The 23,610-nt window shown below is 38.8% G+C and overlaps 1 protein-coding gene across 3 annotated transcripts in view; it reads left to right on the top strand.

Moving 5' to 3' along the window:
* Nucleotides 1-23,610, top strand: part of FMN1 (formin 1) — a 386,235-nt gene that overhangs the window by 24,372 nt on the left and 338,253 nt on the right. The window lies entirely within an intron of this gene.

The following is a 23,610-nucleotide window of genomic DNA, read 5'->3' as shown; positions in this document are numbered from 1 at the left end:
CACACAGACACACAGTGAGAAAGTATATCGATGACTAGTTAGGATTAGAGATTATTTTCAACACGTGTTTCTATCTTACTTGGTCAGAAATAGAGCCATAAAAGTCAATAAAAATAATAACCATGCATATCCTGATTTTAATACAGCTTTTTTTTTTTTTTTTTTGAGATGGAATCTGACTCTCATCCAGGCTGGAGTGCAGTGGAGCGATCTCAGCTCTCTGCAACCTCTGCCTCCTGGGTTCAAGTGATTCTTCTGCCTCAGTTTCCCGAGTAGCTGGGATTACAGGTGTCCACCACCACGCCCAACTAATTTTTTGTATTTTTTGTATTTGTATTTTTTGTAATTTTTTATATTTGGTCAGGCTGGTCTCAAACTCCTGACCTCAGGTGATCCACCTGCCTCGGCCTCCCAAAGTGCTGAGATTACAGGCATGAGCCACCGCATCCGGCCTAATACAGCTTTTTACAGTTTGCAGTGCTCTTTCATAGACATTATTGTATCTGATTCTCCTACCAACTCTATGACAACCATCACAAGTATTGTTTGCTCTACAGATATAGAAACTGAAGCCTAGAATTGAAGTAAAGTTGGCTAAAGAAACACAGCTAGTAAGAAATAGAACCAAATCTCCCATCTAGTTTTTCTCAGTACAAATTTTAAAAATTATAACACTCCAAAAATAAAATAAATAAAATTAAATCAAAACATCTTAATAGACAAACAAATGTGTTTTGACTCTAAAATGAATGCAGACTCTAATAATATTCAGTGTGGTATTACATACATACTGGAGACTCAAATTATTTTTAAAACTAATACATAAAAACTGCTCCAAACTAAAACTCTGAAATTATCACTTAATAATTTGGGCTTTTAAAAATGCATATATCTATTAACAAAGTTGCTTTGTATTATATCACAGCATTTTCTTGTCATCAAAATCGCTTAAAATCAATTTTAATATTTGCACATATTCCAGTGGATGAAATCACCCTAATTTTTTAAACCTTCTTATCTCATTCTTAGGTTGCTGATCTTTGCTATAATAAACTACAGTGCAGCCCATAACTTGTCTCAATCTTTGTTGATATTTCTACCTCGTTTCGTAAAACTGATTCTTAGCCTAAGCATTTGAAAAAAGTGTCTATATATTTAGTTTTGAAGTGTGTATATTTATGTATATACATGTATATTTTGAGTTCAGTACAGTCTTCTGAACACAGTGAATTTCTCCTCAATGACATAAATAGTTATAATAAATAATGAACATAGAAAGAAAATGCTAGCAGGGCAATCTTAACTGGCATAAGAGGAAGGTTTTCTGCATTTGCAGGAACTTGGATCAAGAATGAAAAAACAGGCCGGGTGCGGTGGCTCACACCTGTAATCCCAGTATTTTGGGAGGCCAAGGCAGGTGGATCATAAGGTCAGGAGATTGAGACCATCCTGGCCAACATGGTGAAACCCCGTCTCTACTAAAGTACAAAAAAAATTGGCCAGGCACGGTGGCGTGCACCTGTACTCCCAGCTACTCGGGAGGCTGAGGCAGGGGAGGCAGGGGAATGGCTTAAACATGGGAGGCGGAGGTTGCAGTGAGCTGAGATTGCACCACTGCACTCCAGCCTGGGCGACAGAATGAGACTCTGTCTCAAAAAAAAAAAAAAAAAAAAAAAATTTCTAGTCAGCTCTTTTCTGGTCAGAGGTGTGAACCATGGAGGCAGTCTGGTTATCTCACAAAATGTCTCAGACTTGGAGTAAAGCCCTGGGTCCATATCTTCACTCTGCTGGTGATCAACTGTGTGACCTGAGCCACCCTCAGATTCCGTCTTCTCATCTGTAGGATTGGGGTGACACCCACCACAGTGGACAGTTGTGAGACTCATGAGGTCATGCTTATGGAGGTGTCTAGCATGGCATGCATGCCAGGAAGTGTGGGCATCAGCATATGCCAGTTTAACCTGTCAGTAGACAGATATGTTAGAAATAGGAAGTATTTCAACTTACCCACGTGCAGGTACTGAGAAAGCTCTCAAAAATACCCAGATTTCAACAGTGTTTTGGTAATCTTACCATGGTTATTTATACACATTGCTGCACGAGCCTCAGATTTATTTCAGCTCAGTTAAGTTTAGTGATTTACCTCATTTGAAAAAGAAGTATGGCATACTGTATTATTTATATTTAAAGTACATATTTATAATCTGAAGTTTCTAGATTTCACTGAGTGGTTTCAATTCTTGTCCCCAAATTCTGGTAGCTAACTGCATTGTGGTGTTGCCTAATTGCTGTTTCCACCAAGAGTTACATTGAGCTTTAAAACTGTGAGGTGAAGCCAGCTGGGCTTCTGGGTCGGGTGGGGTGGAGAACTTTTCTGCATAGCTAGAGGATTGTAAATGCACCAATCAGCACTCTGTATCTAGCTAGAGGACTGTAAATGTACCAGTCAGCATTCTGTAAAAATGGGCCAATCAGCACTCTGTAAAATGGACCAATCAGCAGGACATGGGCGGGGCCAAATCAGGGAATAAAAGCTGGCCACCCTCACCAGCAGCGGCAGCACGCTCCGATCCCCGTCCACGGTGTGGAGGGCTTGTTATTTTGCTCTTCACGGTAACTCTTGCTGCTGCTCACTGGGTCCGCACCATTTTTAAGAGCTGTAACACTCACCGCGCCACGTTTAAGAGCTGTAACATTCGCCCTGAAGGTCTGCAGTGAAGGTTCGCGGCTTTATTCATGAAGTCAGCGAGACCTGGAACCCACCGGAAGCAAGAAACTCCGGATGCACCAAGAAACTCCAGACGCACCATCTTTAAGAGCTGTAACACCGGAAGCTCCGCGGCTTCATTCTTTAAATCCAGGAGACCAAGAACCCACCGGAAGGAACGAACTCCCCGCACGGTATGTGTTTACATGAAATATCATGATGTCTCATTCTCAGTGTAATGACTATGAGAACTCACATGAGGCCTTTTATAAATGGGCTTTACAATGCCATAGGAATAAAAATTCTTTTAGGAAGTAGGAAGAATGATTTTGTTGATTAACAAATGGCGGGCAATTGGAGTCCGGAGAGAGGCTGGTGAATCTTTCAGATCTTTCAACGATCAGGCCCAGAATCAGTCCCCATTGATGGTCTTGTCTAATCAACAGCCATGATCAAATTCCCAACTGATCCGCTTCTAATTACTGCTCTCTGAGAATGTTGGAAATTATGGCCTTTGGTTGCTCATAAGTCTGCTTTTTGCTCTTTTTTTCCCAGAGCAATTTGTTTGCTTTCTTTACTTCTTCATCCTACTTCTGTTGTACTCTCTCCTGGTTCTATCACCACGCTGCCTCCTCTCCCTTCTTCCTCTGGCCTCATTCCTGGTTCCTCCTCCAGTCCTTCTTGCCCTTCCTGTCACCTGACCTGCCTCACGTCTGGGCATTCTGCAATGATTTCTCTGTTTTCCCCTTCCCTTGTTGCCCTTCTGTTACCTTCCCTTCCCCTTTCTTCCCTCTCTCCTGTCCTGTTGCTGCCTCTTCCTCTGTTTCCATCTCTCTCCATTTTTTGTAGAATGAACAGAGACAAGATCCCTCGGAAACACAGCACTGTCTCATTTCTCCGTTACCGACAGAATTTTTCGGGGAGACTGAGGAATGAGATATTGGATATGTTGCAAGATGTAGTTCTCCACAGACACTGCAAGTGGATGTGGCATTGGTTTCCCCTGTCGTTACAATACAACCTGCCTGAAATCACAGGTTCAGCACAGCTTACCTCCAACGAGGGAGTTTCACAGCCCCAAGTGGAAGCTTCAGTTGGAATGGTGCTGTTTGATTGGAAAATATTTGTATTTTAACTTATATCTTGGTTGAATAGCTTTAGGATACTTGAAGATTGGTTCTGTTTTGAAGGGTTCACCAGTGTTTAAAAATCTTTATTCAACTTGAGTTTAATAGAAAGTTACATTTGGGTTTCATTTAGTAAGAGTCATCTATTTTTAGTGTTTTATTTACAGTTAGATCTAGGTTCACTCATTAACTAGTTGTTCTGGTCCATCCTTTGAGGCTGTGGTTAAGTGGGTGGTCTGTGTGTGAACAAAATCAAGTTATTTAGAGGGTTTTAGGGTCCGGGTTGTATGTGGAGGAGCATTAATCATGACATTACTTATTTGGCTGATTCTTGTTCTGAAGAATAAGGAAGGAGATCTGTGGTTGGGTAGTGATGATCCGACCAGTCAGTTGATTTTTCTTGAGGGTATATTTTTGAAGAGAGACAGATCTGGCCCGACCTCCTCTCTGAGAGAATGTAACATGGGAAATCTGCTACTCCTTGTTAACGGGACCTTATCTCGTTCATCGCTGCCCCACCCAGCTCCTGATACAGTGCCTGGAAAACAGCAGAAAGCTCAGCATGTCTTTTTGCAACATGCATCTTGTAGTTTTCTTAGACTGCCACATGTAGTCATAACGACATCTTGCAAGCCTCTCCGGAGTCAGCCAGCCACAGGTCGGTCTTTGTCAGGAACCACCTTACGTTTAATCAAGATGAAACATTTATCCCACTTTGCAGTTATAGCCGCAGTTATTTATGGGTATCAGTTTTCCTTTCCGAAGTTTCAGAGCCAGAACACTCACCAGGAAGGCGGATCCAAAAGAGTTCGGGTTTCATGGCCCTGCAAACTGGCTGTTACAGTAATTTGTCTTCCCTCCTTTCCTGAGTTTCCGCTCCAGCCTGCCTGCAGCCTACATTGCTCTTTTATTGCTTCGCTTCCTGTCTGCTGAGTTGGTTCCATGCTGGGCATGCTGCCAGAATTTGCAACTCTCTCTCTTGCATCCGTTTCCTGCTGCTTCCCTTCTTTTTTCTGGTCTATGGAAGAATGGGCAGAAGTGCTAAGAACCCCAGCTAAATCTTTGGAGCTTTTTCAGTGAGTTTTGGAGGTACTCAGCAAATAATAAGAGTGGATGTAGAGTTGGTCTGTCTTGAAAAAATTTTGGACATTATGGGATCCACTCTGTGCCCTCCGTACCCACCTTCTCCTCTCACCCTCCACAAGCTCTGGGCTGTCAGGCTCCTCGCTGTTTCTGCACACTGCGTGCTGCTCTGCTGGACTGCCTGCCCACAGTGACCTTCTGCCTCCTCGCTATTAAACTTTTGCCCATCCATGAGGGCGTGGTGCCCTGCCTGCCTCATGGTAGTGTTTCCTTGATCTCTCCACCCATCTTCCTCCGAAAACACTGTCTGTCTTCATGTGGTGCTTAATAACACACCATGTCTCTAATGAGGATGTATGCTCCTGATGACTGGGGATAAACTCATTTAGTCAGCAGCTGTGGCAGTCACAGCTGTAAAAGCGTAACATTTACACCGTACTTTATCACCTGCAAAGCCCTTTCATCCACCTTACCTCATCTGTTTTTCAAAACTGCACTGTGAGGTTAGTATTATTGTTGTTATTATCTCATGTGTAAATAGAAGCTACTTTCTCAGCTTAGTGACTTATTGCACAAAAAAGCCTTCAACCATGAATTGTTGAAGAGATGGTTTTTAGAAAGAAATTTGGCACTTTTCAGCCCATCAGTCATGCTTGGGAAATTACATGTTTAGGGATTTAATATTAATGAAACACATCCTTAATGAACTACATGAAAATAGGAAGGGCGCAGTCACTAAAACAATGGGAGTTTTTACCAAAATTTCACCATACAAAGTTGGCCATTTAACAGACTTTATTCTCAATTTTTTTTTTTTTGAGACACCTGGCTCATTTTTGTATTTTAGTGGAGACGAGGTTTCACCATGTTGACCAGGCTATTTGTCTGTGCTGACGGTGAAGATCAAGGCCTTCCCTACGCCAGTGACTCCTGACCTCAAGTGATCGGCCCGCCTTGGCCTTCCAAAGTGCTGAGATTACAGGTGTGAGACACCACGCCCTGCCTAGTCTGAATTTTTTAGAGCTGTAATTTAGATATCCAAATTTGACAACGATTCGTTCGGGCACCAAATATAACTAATTTGTATAACCCCATTAGATCGTTCCTTTAATCTTCTGCATGTATTGTCTGAGTGCCCTGGTACATCAAGGAAGAGTCTGCCTTTTTTCAGCTAGAACTAATCTTCAAGACCGAATTTTAAAAGGAGATTGTTTTCCTAAATGATATTGCTAACATTTCTTGACTGCTTACTATGCATCAGAAGCTTTCCATGTATTATCTGTCAACTTTACAAGAGTCTCTGAGAGAGGTTATTTCCTCCATTTTATGGAAGACAAAAATTAGGCTCAGAGAAGTGACCTTAAGCTGAGTAAGTGACTCACAGTAAGTGTTGGATCAGGGATTCACACTCTGCGTTCTGCCACATCATTTGGCCTCCCCAGATAAAATGTTCTTGTAAGGTATTATGTTGTTTTATAGAGAGGGGCTAATGGAAAAACTCAGTCACTTTCAATTATTTAAGCATTCCATGATAAGAGTAGACATGGATTTGAGAAGGGATTTTATATATTCCAGGAATATAACTTCGTTTGAATTGCCTCTGATTTCAAAGACATCAAAACCTCAGTGGAGGAGAGTGGCACATAATATCTTTAATATTTGTCCTTGTGGCAAACAAGGCTCCATGATTTGTTTCCCATTCCAAATTAAAAAGAAATGCAGAAAAATGAACATTAAGCACTTTTTTCATCTAGTATTGAATTGATCCTGTGCAAAAAACAAAAGAAAATCCATAATTAAGGAGGCCAAAGAGTGCTGTTTAGTGTCTGATTTGTGAGATTTTCTCCTTCTTCCAGACTTTGTGGATCAGTTTCTGAAAATGAAAGGAATAATCTCAGATATTTTTATTCAAAAGAACACAGATTATTAGACTAGACCAAATACATACTAGATGAATGCAATATTTGTGCTGACGGTGAAGATCAAGGCCTTCCCTACGCCAGTGACTCAACCCTGGCTACACATTAGGGTCACCTGGGAGAGGTTTAAAGCAATCCCAATGCTCAGTCCCAAGCAGTAATTTAAGAAGGCTGTGCAGCTGCCTCCTCTGCTGAATGGCAGGGACATGGGAAGCTTTACTGATGAAGGCACAAAATGGCAAGAGTGGTGAAATGTACAGAGGGGCCCACTCATTGATCAGAAGTGGCACAGAGAGGCTAAAACAGCACAGCAAGATGCTGACCACACTGCCTTCTCACTTTTATGTCTCAGAACTTTTCTACAGTGAATGTCAATGATTTTGTTTTTTTCTCCACACAGCATCCCTTTCCTCTTTGTAATATTACTCCACTCTTCTTTTGAAAAGCCATGTCTCACTCTTTGCACTCTATATGGTTAGGATGAAGCTGATCTACTGTATCCAAAGATGATCATCAACCGAGGATTCACATCACGTGGTCACTGTAATCTGTTTCGGGACGGGCACATTTTCTAAGTTATGCTCTAGAGAGTAGTTCTCCAGTCTTCTGCTGGAATAGTTGGGACACTGTCTCAGTAGCTATGGTTACTGAGCTAGAAGAATGTAATTCTGAAGCTATGATGATTATTCTTGATACCATGAGGGGAGAACAGATTCGAGAGATGTAGAGAGATTCCTTATATCATTTGAGCACCATGCCTATAATCCTGGACTTTTTGGTTATATGAACAAATTCTATTCTGCCTAAGCCGATTTAGTTGGATTTCTGCCACTTGTAATATAAGAAATTCTAACTGAGAAACTTTCCTTAGTGGGGCCAAAAGGCCAAATGGGGAGGAAGCAATATGCTAATATTGAAGTGAGGAATTCATGGAAGGGACATACCTGTCTTGGAAAACTTAACCTGTGTTAAAACATACATTTCATCAAATAGCTCTGTTTCACCAACAACCCTCACCACATAACCTGTACCCCCATACCATATGTTAGATTTAATTTTTCCTCAATAATCTTGGTTTTAAGGTGAAACCGATTCTAGGCCTTGTTTCTATCTTTTGAGGACATGTTTAATACTATACTATGGTACTACTATGGAGAACTATTGCCACAAATAGTGAGCCTTAGCTTAGTGCCATGTATTCTCTCAGCAAACACTGATTGAACCAAGTCTATATACTACATAGTGCAGTAGGCTTTGAATGCCAGGTTCAAGAGTATTTATCTAATTCAACAGATGGTGAAAAGCTATGGAAGGCCTTTGAGCAAAGGAGTGACATGACCCCAGCCTTGATTCGGAAAGATTAAGCAACAGAGTGAACAGAAATAAGAGGTTAGAAAAAGGAAGGCCAGTTGGTGATTGTTCCTATTGATGGGGTCTTGAATTGGGCCTGGAAATAAGTGAATGGATATGAAAACATTGCAAAAATAGGTCCACAAGGCTTAACAATATGACATTGAAAAAAAGAGGCATTCTAGATTATTCTAGAATTTGAGCTTTAGTTGTAAGGATGTGGAGATGCTGTAAACCTGTTTAGTTTTGTGAACATGGTCAAATTACTTAACCTCTCTTGGCTTGTCTTTTTATTTGTAAGTGACATTAATTACCTAGCAGGGTATTGTTAGGCCATGCATATATAAAGCATTTAGCTCACTGCCTGGCACATAGTACATGCTACACAGATGTTGGTTTGCTTTATCAAGATTGGATAGCCTGTATTGTGTCAGTCTCTTTCTATTCTCATGTATAAGAAATATTCCAGTTCCCTCTTCTTTCAGATTATGTAACAGGATAATGGCAGCAATCTGTTGCTGTGGTCAATCTTTGTTGACATACATCATTAGCTTTTTGGAGGAGCAAACTTGGGGTAGGATAGGCCAGCATGTGCCAATTTAGTATTCATAAATTTGACACAAATGCCAAGTTTTCTCTCTCGCATTGTACCTGTCACTAGTGGCCATTAGATTTTATTACTGCTGCATTATCTAGTGGTACTGTTTAGAAGGTTATGTCAGAATATTGGCCTGGTTGTTTATCCTGTTGAATTTTAATACTCAGGACATCTAGAAGGTATACATGAAATGTACTGTTGGCTAAGCAGTTAAAGGATGAGCCAATGTGTACTGCCTAAAGCCAACATTAATTTTATAAAAACTGCTCTGACCTACCTTACTTTCTCACTTGGCATGTACTTTTTGTGAGAAAATTATTTTAATACATCCCTGGGTTAAAAAGTTTTCTTTTAAAGTACAATTACATGGTTACTTGAGTTTGCAGAACACATTTTAAGGAGGAGTAGAAACACATAGAATTGGAATATGACAAGAATAAATAAGACTTCTCAGCTTACTCACTTTTTTGGTGACTATAGGTCAGAGTTTTCGAAATCTTTCAGGTTTCACCTAAGAACATTGCACTTAATTCCGTGGACAAGGGAGAATTTGTTTCACTGTATAGTTAACTGTAAAAGTTCCCAGCCCTTTCCTGCACTTCCAGAGTATTACTGTTTATTTACCTGCTTCTTTGTCTATTGACCTCACTATATTGTCAGCTTCTTGAAAGTACAGATCATGTCATCTTCACATTGTTTGCTTGCAGTACACTTTTGGTAAATGAATAAATGAATAAATAGGTAACACAATGAGAGAGACCTAATTAAGTTCTAGATTTTTCTTGCTGTGGCTCTAAGTCTACTGCTTTCTTTTTCAAATTTTTAAAATTAAAAAAACAAACAAACAAAAAAACCTAGAAAAAACCTTGTTGGCTGGGCACGATGGCTCAGGCCTGTAATCCTAGCACTTTGGGAGGCTGAGGCAGGCGGATCACTTGAGGTCAGGAGATTGAGACCATCCTGGCCAACATGGTGAAACCTCATCTCTACTAAAAATACAAAAATTACCTGGGCGTGGTGGCGGGCGCCTGTAATCCCAGCTACTCGGGAGGCTGAGGCACGAGAACTGGTTGAACCCAGGAGGTGGAGGTTGCAGTGAGCCAAGATTGCACCACTGCCCTCTAGCCTGGCGACAGAGCAAGACTTTGTCTCAAAACAAACAAACAAAAAAAACTTGTCAACTATATACTTTATTGGGAAATGATACAACAGACAAATGATTCCTACCTTTATATCATATGAACTAAATGTAATACTGGAAATGAGGGAATAAGTTTCTCCCTTTGTGCTCTCAATTTATAGAAAGTCCAGAACATTGTAAACAATGTTGACATTGGCATTGAATATGACCCTGAATCAGCCGCGTGGTCTGAGGGAGCAGAGGTACCAAGTAATCGGTCATTATGGTACTCAAACTCAGAATCAGGCATATGACATAAGTCTTATTTGCAGAATGCTTCTTGTTTCAAAACACAGGACCCACTGCTCTCGGTAAAAGGCAGCAGTTTAATTTTTTGTTGTTGATCTAAGTCCTTGGAGAAAGTGGGCTGTAAATCATAGATGGGGTATTGTATACTGTTCTTACACCATCATCTAGCCAACTTTTCATCTGTCCCATGTGGAAGGTTCTCCTGTTTACATTTTTGGGTTATACGAGTGGAGGTGGAGTAGTATCCTATAATTAAGACTACAACCTCTACCAAGAAGCAATGGGAAGAAAGAGGTGAATTTACTTTGCATCCAAGATAATGGGCTACTGTACTATAAGCAGCTCAGTGTATAGTGCAACAGGTAGATTTTCAGAAGAAAGAGTCCTGGAGAGCTTGTAAAAAATGGGAAGTAGATTCAAAAGAAATACTTTTAAAAATATACAAACATGCAAGAATGTTCGTTGGAGTTCATAGGATTAACAAATTATCCAAATGTGCAGTAAAGGGGTAATAGGTAGAACAGATTTTTCCATATCTTGTACATATATCTGTAAAATGGGTATATAGTCACTAAAAGAATGATGTAGATATATATGAACTGACAAATAGCCATGATCAAGGAATACTAGAACATGAAAAGACAACAAAAACAAGCTGCCACACAGTAACTTGGTGTCACTACGTGTGTGCGTATGTGTATATCCCCACATACAACAATAGTCACCTCTGGGGTTGGCAACATGAGGTTTTCTCATTTTTGCATTATACGGTTCCTTGTTGCTGGAATGTCCCCCAATAAACATGCACTAAATGGCCAACTATGAAAACGTCTTTCCTGCCGGTGTGTGGAAAAAAGTGCGCTAGTTAACCACCCAGAAACAGTGTGGGCACAGTTGGTGACCTAATCCATTGACCTGGAAGATGGTGATGGCCCTTGGAAAGGGTAAGCAGGAGAATGAAGTGACCGGAGTTAGCACATCTGCTATCTTTAGCAGGGTGTGCCAAAATTTGTAAACAGAAATTATTTTGTAATTGCTTATGTTTAATGTTCTTCAAAGCTGCAGAGCAAAAGAACAGATTCTTTCTGAGAAGTGAAAAAACAATTTTCATTTCACCATGCTGCTCTCCATTGGTTACTTGGGTATGGCCTTGGAAATAGATGTCAGAGTCCTGAATCAAACTCTGCCTTTAACTAACATTGTAACCTCAAATTGAGTTATTTAATTGCTAATCTCTCAGTTTCCCCACCTGTTAAAATTGATGATAATAATCCTTACCATCGCATTCCTGAATGAGGTGTTGTGATGCTTAATAAGATCATGTTTGCAAAATGCTTTGAGCTCTTTAGATAGAAGACACAATATAAACACAAAGTCTCATTAAGATAATTATACAGTGGTTTTTGATAGTTCCAAGTTTACATCCAAGGCTAAACCTAGTGACGGAGGTCGTTTTATGAGAGCAGAGAAGAGGACTGGCTTTCAAAATCTGAAAATGAAATCCTTAACACATTTTAAAGACGGATATAGTACAGTGTTTGGACTATGAGAGCTTAGTCTTGAGAGATGATTCAAAAAAATGAAAAAATTTTTGTAAGTTCTGTGTTTAACTGAAAACATCTTTTGTAAAACAAAGTGATCACTTCTATCCCTTGAAAGAGGAAGAAAATAAAAGCAAGCTCTTCAAGAATAGTTCTGGTGTTTTACAGAAAGTTTTATCATTAATAGGGCTATAAAGTGGTGAAACCTGTCGGGCCCACTGAGCGTACGGACGAGTGACTCATTAATGCTTGGCAGAGTCTCCTGGGTGGCACTGTAGCAGTCATTCTTGTGATGGAGCAGGGGAGGCACATCCTCCACATGTTCCTTCAACCCAGGCCGTCCTGAGAATCCATCATGTTTACCACAGGCTCCCCACCCTTTGGCACCATGGGTGCCTGCTACCACTATAGCCCAAGATACGGACAGTCCATTTCAGTTCCCAAGATTTGGAAGTGCCGGCACAGGAGGTCGGTAACCCCAGAGGAAGGTAAGCTTGAAAACAGAAGCCTGTTCTCTCAGTTGCAGGTGGGGAGAGAAGGGTGTTTATTGAACATAAAGATGAATCTAACTAGATCATCAGAACAGAAGTTTCTCTCTACTTAGTGTTTTTAGTTTTCTTGTTTTTATGGGCTGAACTATGAAGAATTCTTGCTGAAAGGTCATTGTTTTGTCACGTAAGTTGATTCAGATGTCCTCCAGTTGTTACCTGCAGGGGTACTGATCTCCAATTTTTAAAATTATACCATCTGAATATTAATATTTTCAATTATGTTGAATAAAAGTAAGAATTTATGTGTCTAATTTTTTTTTTTTTGGTAAAGGAAGGTTTAGGGCCAATCTTTTTTTCATAAACATTATTTTCTTCATAAAGACTTTGGAGTATGAATGTGACTAGAAATTGTTTGAAATTTAAAGATTTTATACCATTCTTTCTTTAAAGATAGGTTGATGTAATAAAATGCTGTATCAATATCAAGAAATAATCTAGATTATTTAACCAAAATAGGTGAAAATATTTTTATCCAACATTTCATATGAACATTGTTTAAATCATGTTTTTTGTGTTTTATATTTAACATGAGCATTATTAGGATGTGAGAGGAAGAGATTTTCTGATTTCTTGTTTCCTACAAGAACTGTCCCTCGTTCCTGTCAAACAAGTTTCACTTGATTCTTATCAACAAGTTTATACTGAAATTAGAAAAATTACCTACTAAAAATAAATTGTGTAAAGGTAATTAATTTCAGCCTTAAGGGAGAAATTGACATTTTTTGCTTTCCTACTTCTCTCTTCGTTGGTGCTTATTTGAAGCCGTAATCTCCATTTTTCTGGTTTGTTCTAATCTTTTAGATGAACTTCTTAGTATGCCATTGAGGATATCTGTGTTTGGAGAATCATCAGCTGTTCCAACGGTACCAAATGGACTGGATATTAAACTATAAGGAGAGTTACGAATAAAACAAATGAGAAAATCTCTTACATTATAATTGCTTGGTTGGAACTAGCAACTAAAACAGAAAAAGCTAGTTTCCTGTGGAGGATGTTAGGCAATGAATTATGTAAGTTTAGGTTTGCAAACTACAGTTTGCGATGTATTGGCATTTCGTAGAGATACATGCACATGTATTTATGTTTTCTCAGAATTCATATGATTTCATCTTGTGGAAAGTCAGAAGTAGTTTTAGAAAAAGTCTTTGCAAATTCACAACACACTATATCATTACTTTGATGCAAAAGTCTTTGCAAATTCACCACAATTTTCTTTCTAGGAACATGGAAAATAGTATTATTTCTCTTCTGTACTACCACTCCATCAACCTAAACTAGATGAAGAATAGGCATTTGAATGCAAGGTCAATCTGAATTTTATTCTTAGTTCAAACACTAATTTGGTATATGGTCCTGAGTATGCTTCATAACCATTGTTTGCTCTAGTGGTTCTTCCTTTAAGGCAGTATTAATCTTTGTGTTCCTTCTGTCTCTTCAAGAGAGTACAAAAATGTTGTTTGCTAGATAATAGTTATCTCTAGTAGATGTGGGTGAAGGACAGTTCAGAAATTAATGTTTACTTATTGGAATCACTGCAAAACATTTGTTAAGTATCTTATTCCACATATCTATAAATTTTGATCCCTAAAGTGGACTCCATAAATTTACTGAGGTGCAAGGGGCAGACATTGAGCTTAATCCGTAGTTGAGATTTTCCAAAAGCATGTTAAGGTTACATTACTTGTGTGGGGGAAAAAAGATGTTCAAGAGCATATGCTGGTTAAGTAAGAAAACGCCAAAAAATGAATGCTCCCTTGTCAATCTCTCAGCCCCTGTGTATTTCTCAGAATGCTAGTAATCAAAATGCAGCTACGGTTTCGATGCCCTCCATATTTTAAATTACTCTTAAGGAGATGCAGAATTTCTGCGTTGTCTTCTTTATGGCAGGAAATTACAAATACTTTCGTTGTTATTGCCAGAATCTGAGGGCGTATAGCTTCCAGCAGTGGCACCTGGATTTGTTTTTTCTCTCCCTTTTGGAGTAGGAGTTGGGAACTCATGAGAGTTGTTAGAAGGGAGTAATTTCTCCAAACTGGATCCTCCATTGTTCTTAAGCTCTCGCTATATAAGTGATACACCTGAATCTGAGGCTAACATTATCTCAAATAGGGTATTTCTCAGTCTCTGCAGGATTATCCATAGCTCCTCTTAAATTTGGGTCAGTGCCACACTTAATTGGTTGTGGTAATGATAGTATTAGTGGTAGTATTGGTGGAAACAATAGTAATAACAGGCATTTAATGAGTGCTGTAAAACGTGTTTCAAGTACTTCTTTTTCTTTAATCCTCAAAAACTTTAGAAAGCTCTCTGTTATCTCCATTTTTTATAGGAAGGACCCACCTGAAGTCAGATGGATAGTAACCTTCCCGAATTCAAGGCCTATACTTTGTCGACTATACTATATTTTTCATGAGAAAAAAAAAAAGCCATATCTAGTAGTATTTGTTTTCGCATCTTATAATCATGTTTGGGCTTCAATATGAATTTCCCCTCTACAACTGCTTTATCACAGGCAGTTTTACTGGGAGAGGCTGGAATGAAGTGCCAAATAATGAGCAGAAATAATTTAAGCCTGGGAGGTGTTAAAAAATAAAAAAAAAAACTTTAGACTGACTAAATTTAACAGAATTTAATTGAGCAAAGAACAATTCTTGAATCAGCCCCCAGAACAAGAATAGGCTTAGAATGACTTCAGGGCTGCCGCATGGCCGGATAACATTTATAGACAGAAAAAGGAAATGAGGCGTAGAAACAGCTGGATTGGCTACAGCTGAGCGTTTGCCTTATTTGAGCACGGTTTGAACCGATGGTGCCTTGGATTTGCTGCAGCTTGGCTGCTGTGATATTCCAAAGCTTGTCCTTGGATGAAGCACAGATTAATGTGAACCAAGGATACTTTAAAAGAGTTTTCTTAACCAGATATAAAGGAAACTAGAACATTATGCTTCCTAGACTATAGGTCAACCCCAGTGAAAAAGTTAGTCTAGGTTTACGTCTTCTTTCTATATAAATGGGGATTTAAGTAACTACTAATAAGGCTAAGGAAAACCATAGCACTATCCAAATGCCAGGGACATAGCTAAAACTCAGGAATGCCTTTTTATGGTTGGATCTCTAGTCTTTCTGGATATACTTTTAAGGTGAGTGATTGCAGTCCCCATTCACCCTAAGAAAATTATTTAACTCAGCCCAGCCCAGAGCTACCTGAGAAACTTCTTATTGTTGCTATTATTGCAAGTTGGTGTGTGAGAGAATCTAGTTGAAATGAATAATGATGCAAATGGATTTGCTGGTTGGAGTAAAGGTGGTGGAGAACTCCTCTCATTGGAAGCTGCTAGGGTCAATCAAATCTCATGACCACAGAGAGTTAAGAGTCAAGCTGTGGGGTAGAAAGGGAACTTCTAAGTGGTAGTTGAAAGCCTGGCCAGAAACAGCAACGTGGGAGCTGAGGGTTTAGGGATATGAGAGGCAGGAAGGGTGAGGAAGAACAAGCCTAGAGGAAACAGGCAAGAATTTCCTGACAATTACCTGATGCAGGTGCTGTGCACAGCTGGATTTCAGGTGCTCAGTGTATTGTGGTTGTGGGAGAATTATTTGCATGTAAAAGGCCAACATAGGAGAGGTGGGGGAGGCTGTATGTGAGGGAGGCTGGTAAGACAGCAAGTTTGTGTGTGTGTGTGTGTGTGTGTGTGTGTGTGTGTGTGTGTGTGTGGCTTAAGGATGAAATCCAGTTTCCTTAGCAAGGCTGTATACAGGGACCTTAATCTGAGCCTTGCCTACCTCTTCCATAAGCAGCCCACATACCAGTCCGTTGAAAATATGCCATCTTCTTACACATACATTCTTGTATGTGTACATGTTTCTTCTGATTTGCCTCGTTAAATTTTAATCATCCTTCAAGTATTATTTCCCATGAGAAGTGTCCCATTGTGACTTCTAGCCTCCTACCCTCCTGACAGGACAGCCTTAGGCAGCTCTGCTGTGTATTTCTTTAGTACTGTCCTTTTAACACTTTTAAATTCTAAGAATTTATTTGGTTCTTCATTTTCCCCATGGGAGACTGGACTCCTTGAAGGCAAGGGCCTTGTCTTAGTTATCTTCGTATCATATGATTCAGTGCCTGGCATAGTGGGTGCTTAATCAGCATTTTGACTGATTGATAGATGAAGTCTTGAGGACTCTAAGATCAATACATGAATCATAAATTGAATGAAGGATCAGTGCAGGTCCGTTTATCTTCTGAGGCCTGCGCAGCCACCAGACACCTAGCAGCTGGCTGGACAGTAACTGTAGGGATGCTTGCATCTTTTCAAACATGGATAGGCAAAGGGAAAAAAGTCAATTTCCAGAAGTCAAAGATCTTCCATTCTGTCAGCTAAAGTAGGATGATTTCTATTATTTTAATGATAGTTCTGTAGTTGTTTTGGGGGCATTTGGGTTATGCTGCCTGTCAGGTGATGAGAAATACGGACTTTATAGTTTGGGAGACATTACAGCAGCCATGACTGTTTACCCACAAGCTCTCTCCAAAAGAAGGTGCATTGTTGGTCATGTGGCAGGGGAAGGGAATCCTAAGTGCTTTTGTCATGAGACAAGGAGAGACTCGCGTTTGCGTGGTGTTCTTGTGGTGTACACAAACAAGCGACTGGATGATTCAAATGATTGGATCGACAGTGACTTGTTTCTGAAAAGGAACAGATGTGACAGGCTTCCGGAATCCAGTGACCACACATTACATGTTCAACACTCATGCAAATTCTTCACAAAATATTCAGATTTTCATGATTTCTGCGTATATTTATGTTTTGGTCTAAGTGTTCAAGCAGCCAGAGGCCAATTATTTCTTCTTGTGTCACTGTCCGGAAGTTAGGCTCCTAGGATGCTATACTTAGAGTCCTGAGTTGCTTCATTCCTCCTTGGACAAGCAAGGACTTGTAGAAATAATACCCCATAGGCCTGGACTAGGAGGCCGTGTGGTGCCTCCTGTCCATTCTTGCAGCACATTGAGATATGAAGGGCAGGCACCAGCAGTAGTGTCCTATGGGACCTTGAGGACAGAACAGGCTCAGAAGGAAACCTGGCTGACAGTTCTGAACAGAGCTGCTCCGAGAGAAAATGTTAGGTAGGAAACCAGCTTACGAGACCTTGGAGAACTGCCAAGGGGAGGAGGCTTGACTTGGACCTTAGGAAACTGAGCCTAGAGCAATTCCTGAGCTAAGGAGCAGGTAGGTGGCTGTGCATCTGGTTTCCCACACTTGTGGATGAAAACATAGTAAGGCTAATTAAAGGAACAGTAGAAGCAGTTTCCAGTCAGTGTGTCATTGTTCAAGATGGCTCTGTTTTGAAGTGTGCTGGTACCTCAGGGGCCTCAACTATAAGACGGTCTGGAAGGAATCACAGATGAAGGAACTGACATGGCCATGGAAGCTGGCTCTGAGATGGAGCACCAGGAATCCAATGCACAGTGTTCAACGTGGGGCCCCTGTCTAGAAGGGGGAGAAGTAACAGAAGGTGGGTGGTGGTACTATATTTAAATCGGGGTATGAGGTGGGCTGTAGAGGAAGGTGCCTCCGTATATTGACACTGGATGATTTTTGTGTTTTCTGTGGGAGCGCAGGTATTGACTAAAGGTGGGGGAGCAGGGTCGTACTTCATGGAGGAGCAAACTGTTATTGGAAAAAAGAGGCTGTAATCTATATCGTACCCTATGTTCACGTCTATGTTACACAAAGAAACGATACAGGACAACAACAAAAATTGTGTGTAGAAAGAAAGGCTGGAATGAAATCCACTGAACTATTAATTGAAAAAAATAAGAGGCTTATATAGTTTAAAACAATAGATAATTCAAATTTTGCAGTGGACCTGCATTACAAAAACGTGGAAATACTCATTCTGTTTAATTACTCCACTGAGGTTGATTGAATTCATGTCAAGGAGCCCACTGACCTTTAGGGAAGAATATGTCAGAAAGTGAATAACCCACTAACAAATGATCACGCAGTACACAGGTCAAGCTTTGGCCACAAAGCATCCAAATTACACCAATAAATGCAGACATTTGAAACAGTATATTGAGAGGTCGGTATGCCTTTGGGGTGTTAAACACTTTGATTGTACTTTAGGTATAAATATTTTGTTCTTTTGTTCCGCCACACTGAGGCATTGTGTAGAAAATAGAGAAGACACTGTTGTCAAAGCACCTAACAACGGAAGGTTCCCTTAGGCTTTCCCTGCTTTCGCCTTTGTCCCAGTACACCGGGACTGCCTAGGGCAGGTGTAACCTGGAGGCTTAACCTTTCTAACAATATCAACCCAGTAGCTGTAGGCCTTGGCATTTGGATAACTCTGCTCCAAATGCCTTTCATTTCTTGTCATCTACCCATACCACTTCCTAGTGACCCACATTTCCCATGTAAGCTCTAAGAGAACAGGGAAAATATCCTAAACTTCTGTTGATTGAGCAGCTGTGACAGTTATCACGTACTCGACAAGTACTGGTGAAAAAATACACCAGATGTACAAGTAGAATATAAGCCAGTCAGTTAATGAGCTGGAGTTTTCGTAACCACCTTCGTGCCTCTAATACCTTTGGAGTGTTTTTACGGTAGAGTTTAAACTAAGCCCTAGTGTCTGAAATTCCTTGCTGCAGGTACCCAATGCTTTTAGGTTAGGCATCTCTAGGGAACCTTTTAATTTTATTGCATAGTTATGCTTTCTGCTTGTTTAATGGAGCAATAACAGTTCCTCATTTTTTAATTAAAAGAATTATATAAGAAAACTAGTACAGAAAACAAAAAGAACAACAAAAATCTTCCGTAATCCAACCACCTCAACTCTTTTCATAGAGATAGGTGTTTTTAAATAACGAAGGTCATGGAAATAAAATTGTATAAAAATATTTTATATTTTATATGCTGCCACCTAACATTATTTCAAACTTTTAATGTTTATATGCCATCTCATTAGCTTTATAGTTTTAAGGGATAACATTTTATCATGTAGATGACCATAGTACTAAATCTATTATTAGACGTTTAAATTGTTTCCAAGTTGAAACTGATGAGAATACTGTGGTTAAAATCTTCATTTATATAGCTTTTGGTTTTCATGGAAATATAAAATGTAAAAAGATACAAATATTTTAACACTCAGTTCTTTCCAAAAAATTACGGTAAAATGTGATACAACCAATTCATATAAAATGGTAACTTACAGAGTCTTTATTAAGATACAATACACATGCCATGTAATTCACCCATTTAAAATGTACAATTCAATGGTTTCTAATATACTCACAGAGTTGTGCAACCATCATCAAAACCAACTGTATAATATTTTCATCACCTCCCCCAAAACCCCATACTCATTAGTAGCCACTCACCATTTTCCCACAATCCCATCCAGCCCAAGTAACCACTGAGCTGCTTTCTGCCTCCGTAGATTTGCCTATTCTGGAAATTTCATATAAATGGTATCATGCAATATTGTGGTCTTTGTGACTGGCCACATCTACTTAGCATGTTTTCAAGATTTATTTTTTTATACGCAAAAGATATTCCATTGTATGGGTATAGCACATTTTGTTTATCCATTCATAAGTAGACAAACATTCGAGTTATATTTACCTTTTGGCTGTTATGTGTAATGCTACGAACATTTGTGTACAAGTTTTTGTGTGGACATATGCTTTCATATTTCTTGGATTTATTTCTAGGAGTGAAATTGCTGAGTTGTATTCTAATTCTTGAGTTAACCTTTTGAGGAAATACCAGACTGTTTTCTGGAGCTGCTGTACCATTTTAAGCTGCCACCAGCAAGCTTAGGAGAGTCCCAACTTCTTCACAGCCTCCTGAACACTTGTTGTTATCTGCCTTTTTAATTATAGCCGTCCAAGTGAAGTGGTATCCTACTGAGGTTTTGATTTGCATTTCAAAGGATCCTTTAAGTTTTTTTATTTTTTAAATTACTTGTGTAGGGTTGAAAGCATTTTACAATGTACATTTTAAAAATCAATGTGATTTATAGAGGGCATATGCAAAGTCCCATGGAAAATACACAGAAATGAATCATCTCATAGATTGTGAGGGAAATGGAAACATGCCATCAGAAATGAATGTAGGGTCAGGAATAGCATACCATAAAAATGTAAAAATAACATTTGAATGGCAGTTTACAATTCCATAGCACTTATTCACATGTGTTAACTCATTTACATGGAATAATTATCATCTTAATTGCTATACAAAGGCATCTTAAAAAATGTAAAGGACTTGTTTTTATAGCTTCTTTAAGGTTATTAAAAATATACTGCATGCCAAGACATTAAAAATTGTTTTAATGTGGGAAAATTTTAATGGACTAAAAATATTGACAAGTTGTTCTTATTTTTGTTTTAATAACAGAGAAAATGGCTAAAAGAATAGCAAAATAATTTTAATTGAGATTTAATATTGCATTTTAAAATAAAAGACTGTTAGTCATCAAAATGCTTTAATGATTTGTGCTTATATAAATTTAACCTGAATATAATCAAACATTAAAAAGAAAAAGAGAAGAGAAGCATCAGTGTGAGGGGCAGGTGGACATGTTTTACTGATGTTATTTGAGATGCGTGACAGAATAGCTCTCCTCAAAAAATGCTCTCCTTAGTTAATACAGAATTTTACCTTTTTTGTTACAAAACTATTTTATGCCCCTTATAGAAAAATATAGAAAGATTCATAAGGATAGGGAAAAAAACCCTTCCATTATCACCACCCATAGAAAAATTACTGTTAAAATTTACATTTATTTCCTATCTTTTTACCACATTTTAAAAAATTTCCTGAACTTGATACATAACCTTTTGGTTGAACATATTACAAGCATTTCCTGTGTTTTTTAACTTTTCATAAATATTGTTTTAATTATTGTGAACAATTCTTCAAAGAGAATAGACCATCTATGTATTATTTACCTAATTCTGGACACTTTACTTGCTTATGATTTTTTAATGTTTTAATAATCTGACAGGTATTTTTGCATAGAATGTTTGCATTTTAGAGAATTTGTTTATGGTAGATTCCTAGGAGAAGTGTTACATTGTCAAAAGTATGACAATTATCAATTCTTTTAATATTTATTAAATTGTTTCTCCAAATTTTATTCAATATAGTTTTGCCTGAAGAGTATTCGTGCACTTACCCATTTATTCAATAAATACTTGGTGGGAACTTGCTGTGTCCAGGTGCTAGGTGAAGTGCTGGTGCCTTACTTTTAGATTTTTAAGGTTTTAGACTTTCTGATTTACAGTGAAATGTTCTTTGAGCTTGCATGTTTTTTTAACTTTCATTTTAGATTTGGGGATACATGTAAAGATTTGTTACATAGGTAAACATGTCGTGGGGGTATGTTGTACATATTATTTCATCACCCAGGTATTAGGCCCTGTATCAAATATTGTTTCTGTTTCTCTCCCTCCTGTCATGCTCCCCCATTAAGTATGCTCCAGTATTTGTTGTTTCCTTCTTTGTGTTCATAAGTTCTTATCATTTAGCTCTTGCTTGTAAGTAAGAACATGCAGTATTTGATTTTCTGTTCCTGCCTTAGTATAGTAGGTATATAGTATCCTGAGTATACTTAGGATAGTAACCTCCAGCCCCATCCATGTTCCCACAAAGGACATGATTTCATTCTTTTTTTGTGGCTGCATAGTATTCCATGGTGTTATATATACCACATTTTCTTTATCCAGTCTGTCATTGATGGACATTAGGTTGATTCCATGTCTTTGCTATTGTTAACAGTGTTTGCATTTCATTTAGCTTGCAATTCTTTTAGCTATTACTAGTGGTGTTTAAAATTTCCCCATACTCATTGGTTATTTTTATTTTCCCTTTGGCCATGTATCTATTAATGTTTGACAAAAATAAGGAAACTATAATAGATTTGTATGTTGTTTTTGTATAGGAACCTCAAAAACCTTACTTGCATTTTAGAACAAAGACATTTGTTAATTTAGTAAAATATTTTAGTTTGTTACTAAACCAAGTATCCATCTTTGTCTTGAATAGAGTCTAGCACGCTCTACACCAAGTATGTTTTATGCCTTCCTTGCTTTTGGGAGAAGAAATAGGTTATAAATGGTAAAGTTATAACAGGTTGCTAGGTGTTTAGTTTATTCTTGGGTTAATTATAGGCATGGGGACATTTTTAGTATTAGACTGGATAACTCTTTCTCTGTCCTGGTAACTGATTGATCGCCTGAAGAATTCATATTGGGAGGCAGAGTGGTAATCAATATTGTAGGCTGAGGTCACTGACAGAGGCCAAAGACAATAATGTGTGAAATTTAGGATGAATTGCTTTTTGGGTTTTGTCTGGATTTACTAAGACGGGGGAGTTGTTTGGGCAAATGTCGCCTCTTGAAGGTCTCTTTGAAGTGACCATCTAATGAATCAAGGAAAAGGCAGTTAAATCCCTCTTGGTGAGAACATCAAAAGAGGAATAGGATATAGTTACACGTCAGGAGCCAAGGGCTATCAGTTGACCTTTCTTAAGAGTGGGGAGAGGGATTTGAATGATTGGGTGGTTTTTATTATATAGTGGCCTTTTTTAAAATGTTTAATTTTCTTCTTCTTTTCTCCCTCACTTCAATTTCTCCAGGCCTCTCGTTGCTTTAATAGCAGAGTTAGAGCATTACGTTATCTACCTTGCAATCTCATAGTTTAAGCTGTTTTTCCTTGGAGGGCAAGAGAGTAAAGTAATACCATTTTGAATGTATTTCCTCGTCTTGTGTGCCGTGATCTCCTTTCCCTACTCATGGGAGTAAGAGACATGTTACGAGGATTCACATCCACTGATTGTTGCAGCATGTCCTTTAGCTTTATGTTTCCCCCTTCCATCAAAACTTTTACCAAAGCAGTAACTGTTTAGTTCTCTGATTGAGTTTTATATCTCTTCTGTTTTCTTGTTAAGCCAATGAAGATGCCAGTAAGAACTGCCAAAAAATGAGCAGGCAAGAAAACAGAGAGGGCTTAGTCAAAGGATGGCAAACACATGACACACACACCCCATCAGCATCCCTCCTGTGCCAGGGAAGGCATTGCTGTCTCAGAGAAATCATGAGACTCCTTCTTACTGGAGCTGAACCTGGCACAGAATTCTTGCCAGTGTTGCATTTTATCCTTTCGCTTCCAATAATACGGCATCCAAACTGAAACCTTTGTTACTTTCGTGATAGAAGATCTGCAGACACACCTCTGGGGCTTCCTGAGTTAACAATAATAAGTAAGGGGCCGACATGAAAAATAAAAAATATACT

This window comes from Chlorocebus sabaeus, chromosome 26 (genome assembly GCF_047675955.1).
Source record: "Chlorocebus sabaeus isolate Y175 chromosome 26, mChlSab1.0.hap1, whole genome shotgun sequence".
NCBI classification, from domain to species: domain Eukaryota; kingdom Metazoa; phylum Chordata; class Mammalia; order Primates; family Cercopithecidae; genus Chlorocebus; species Chlorocebus sabaeus.
Note: the sequence above shows the minus strand (reverse complement) of the source record. Positions and strands in the feature narration are given on the sequence as shown.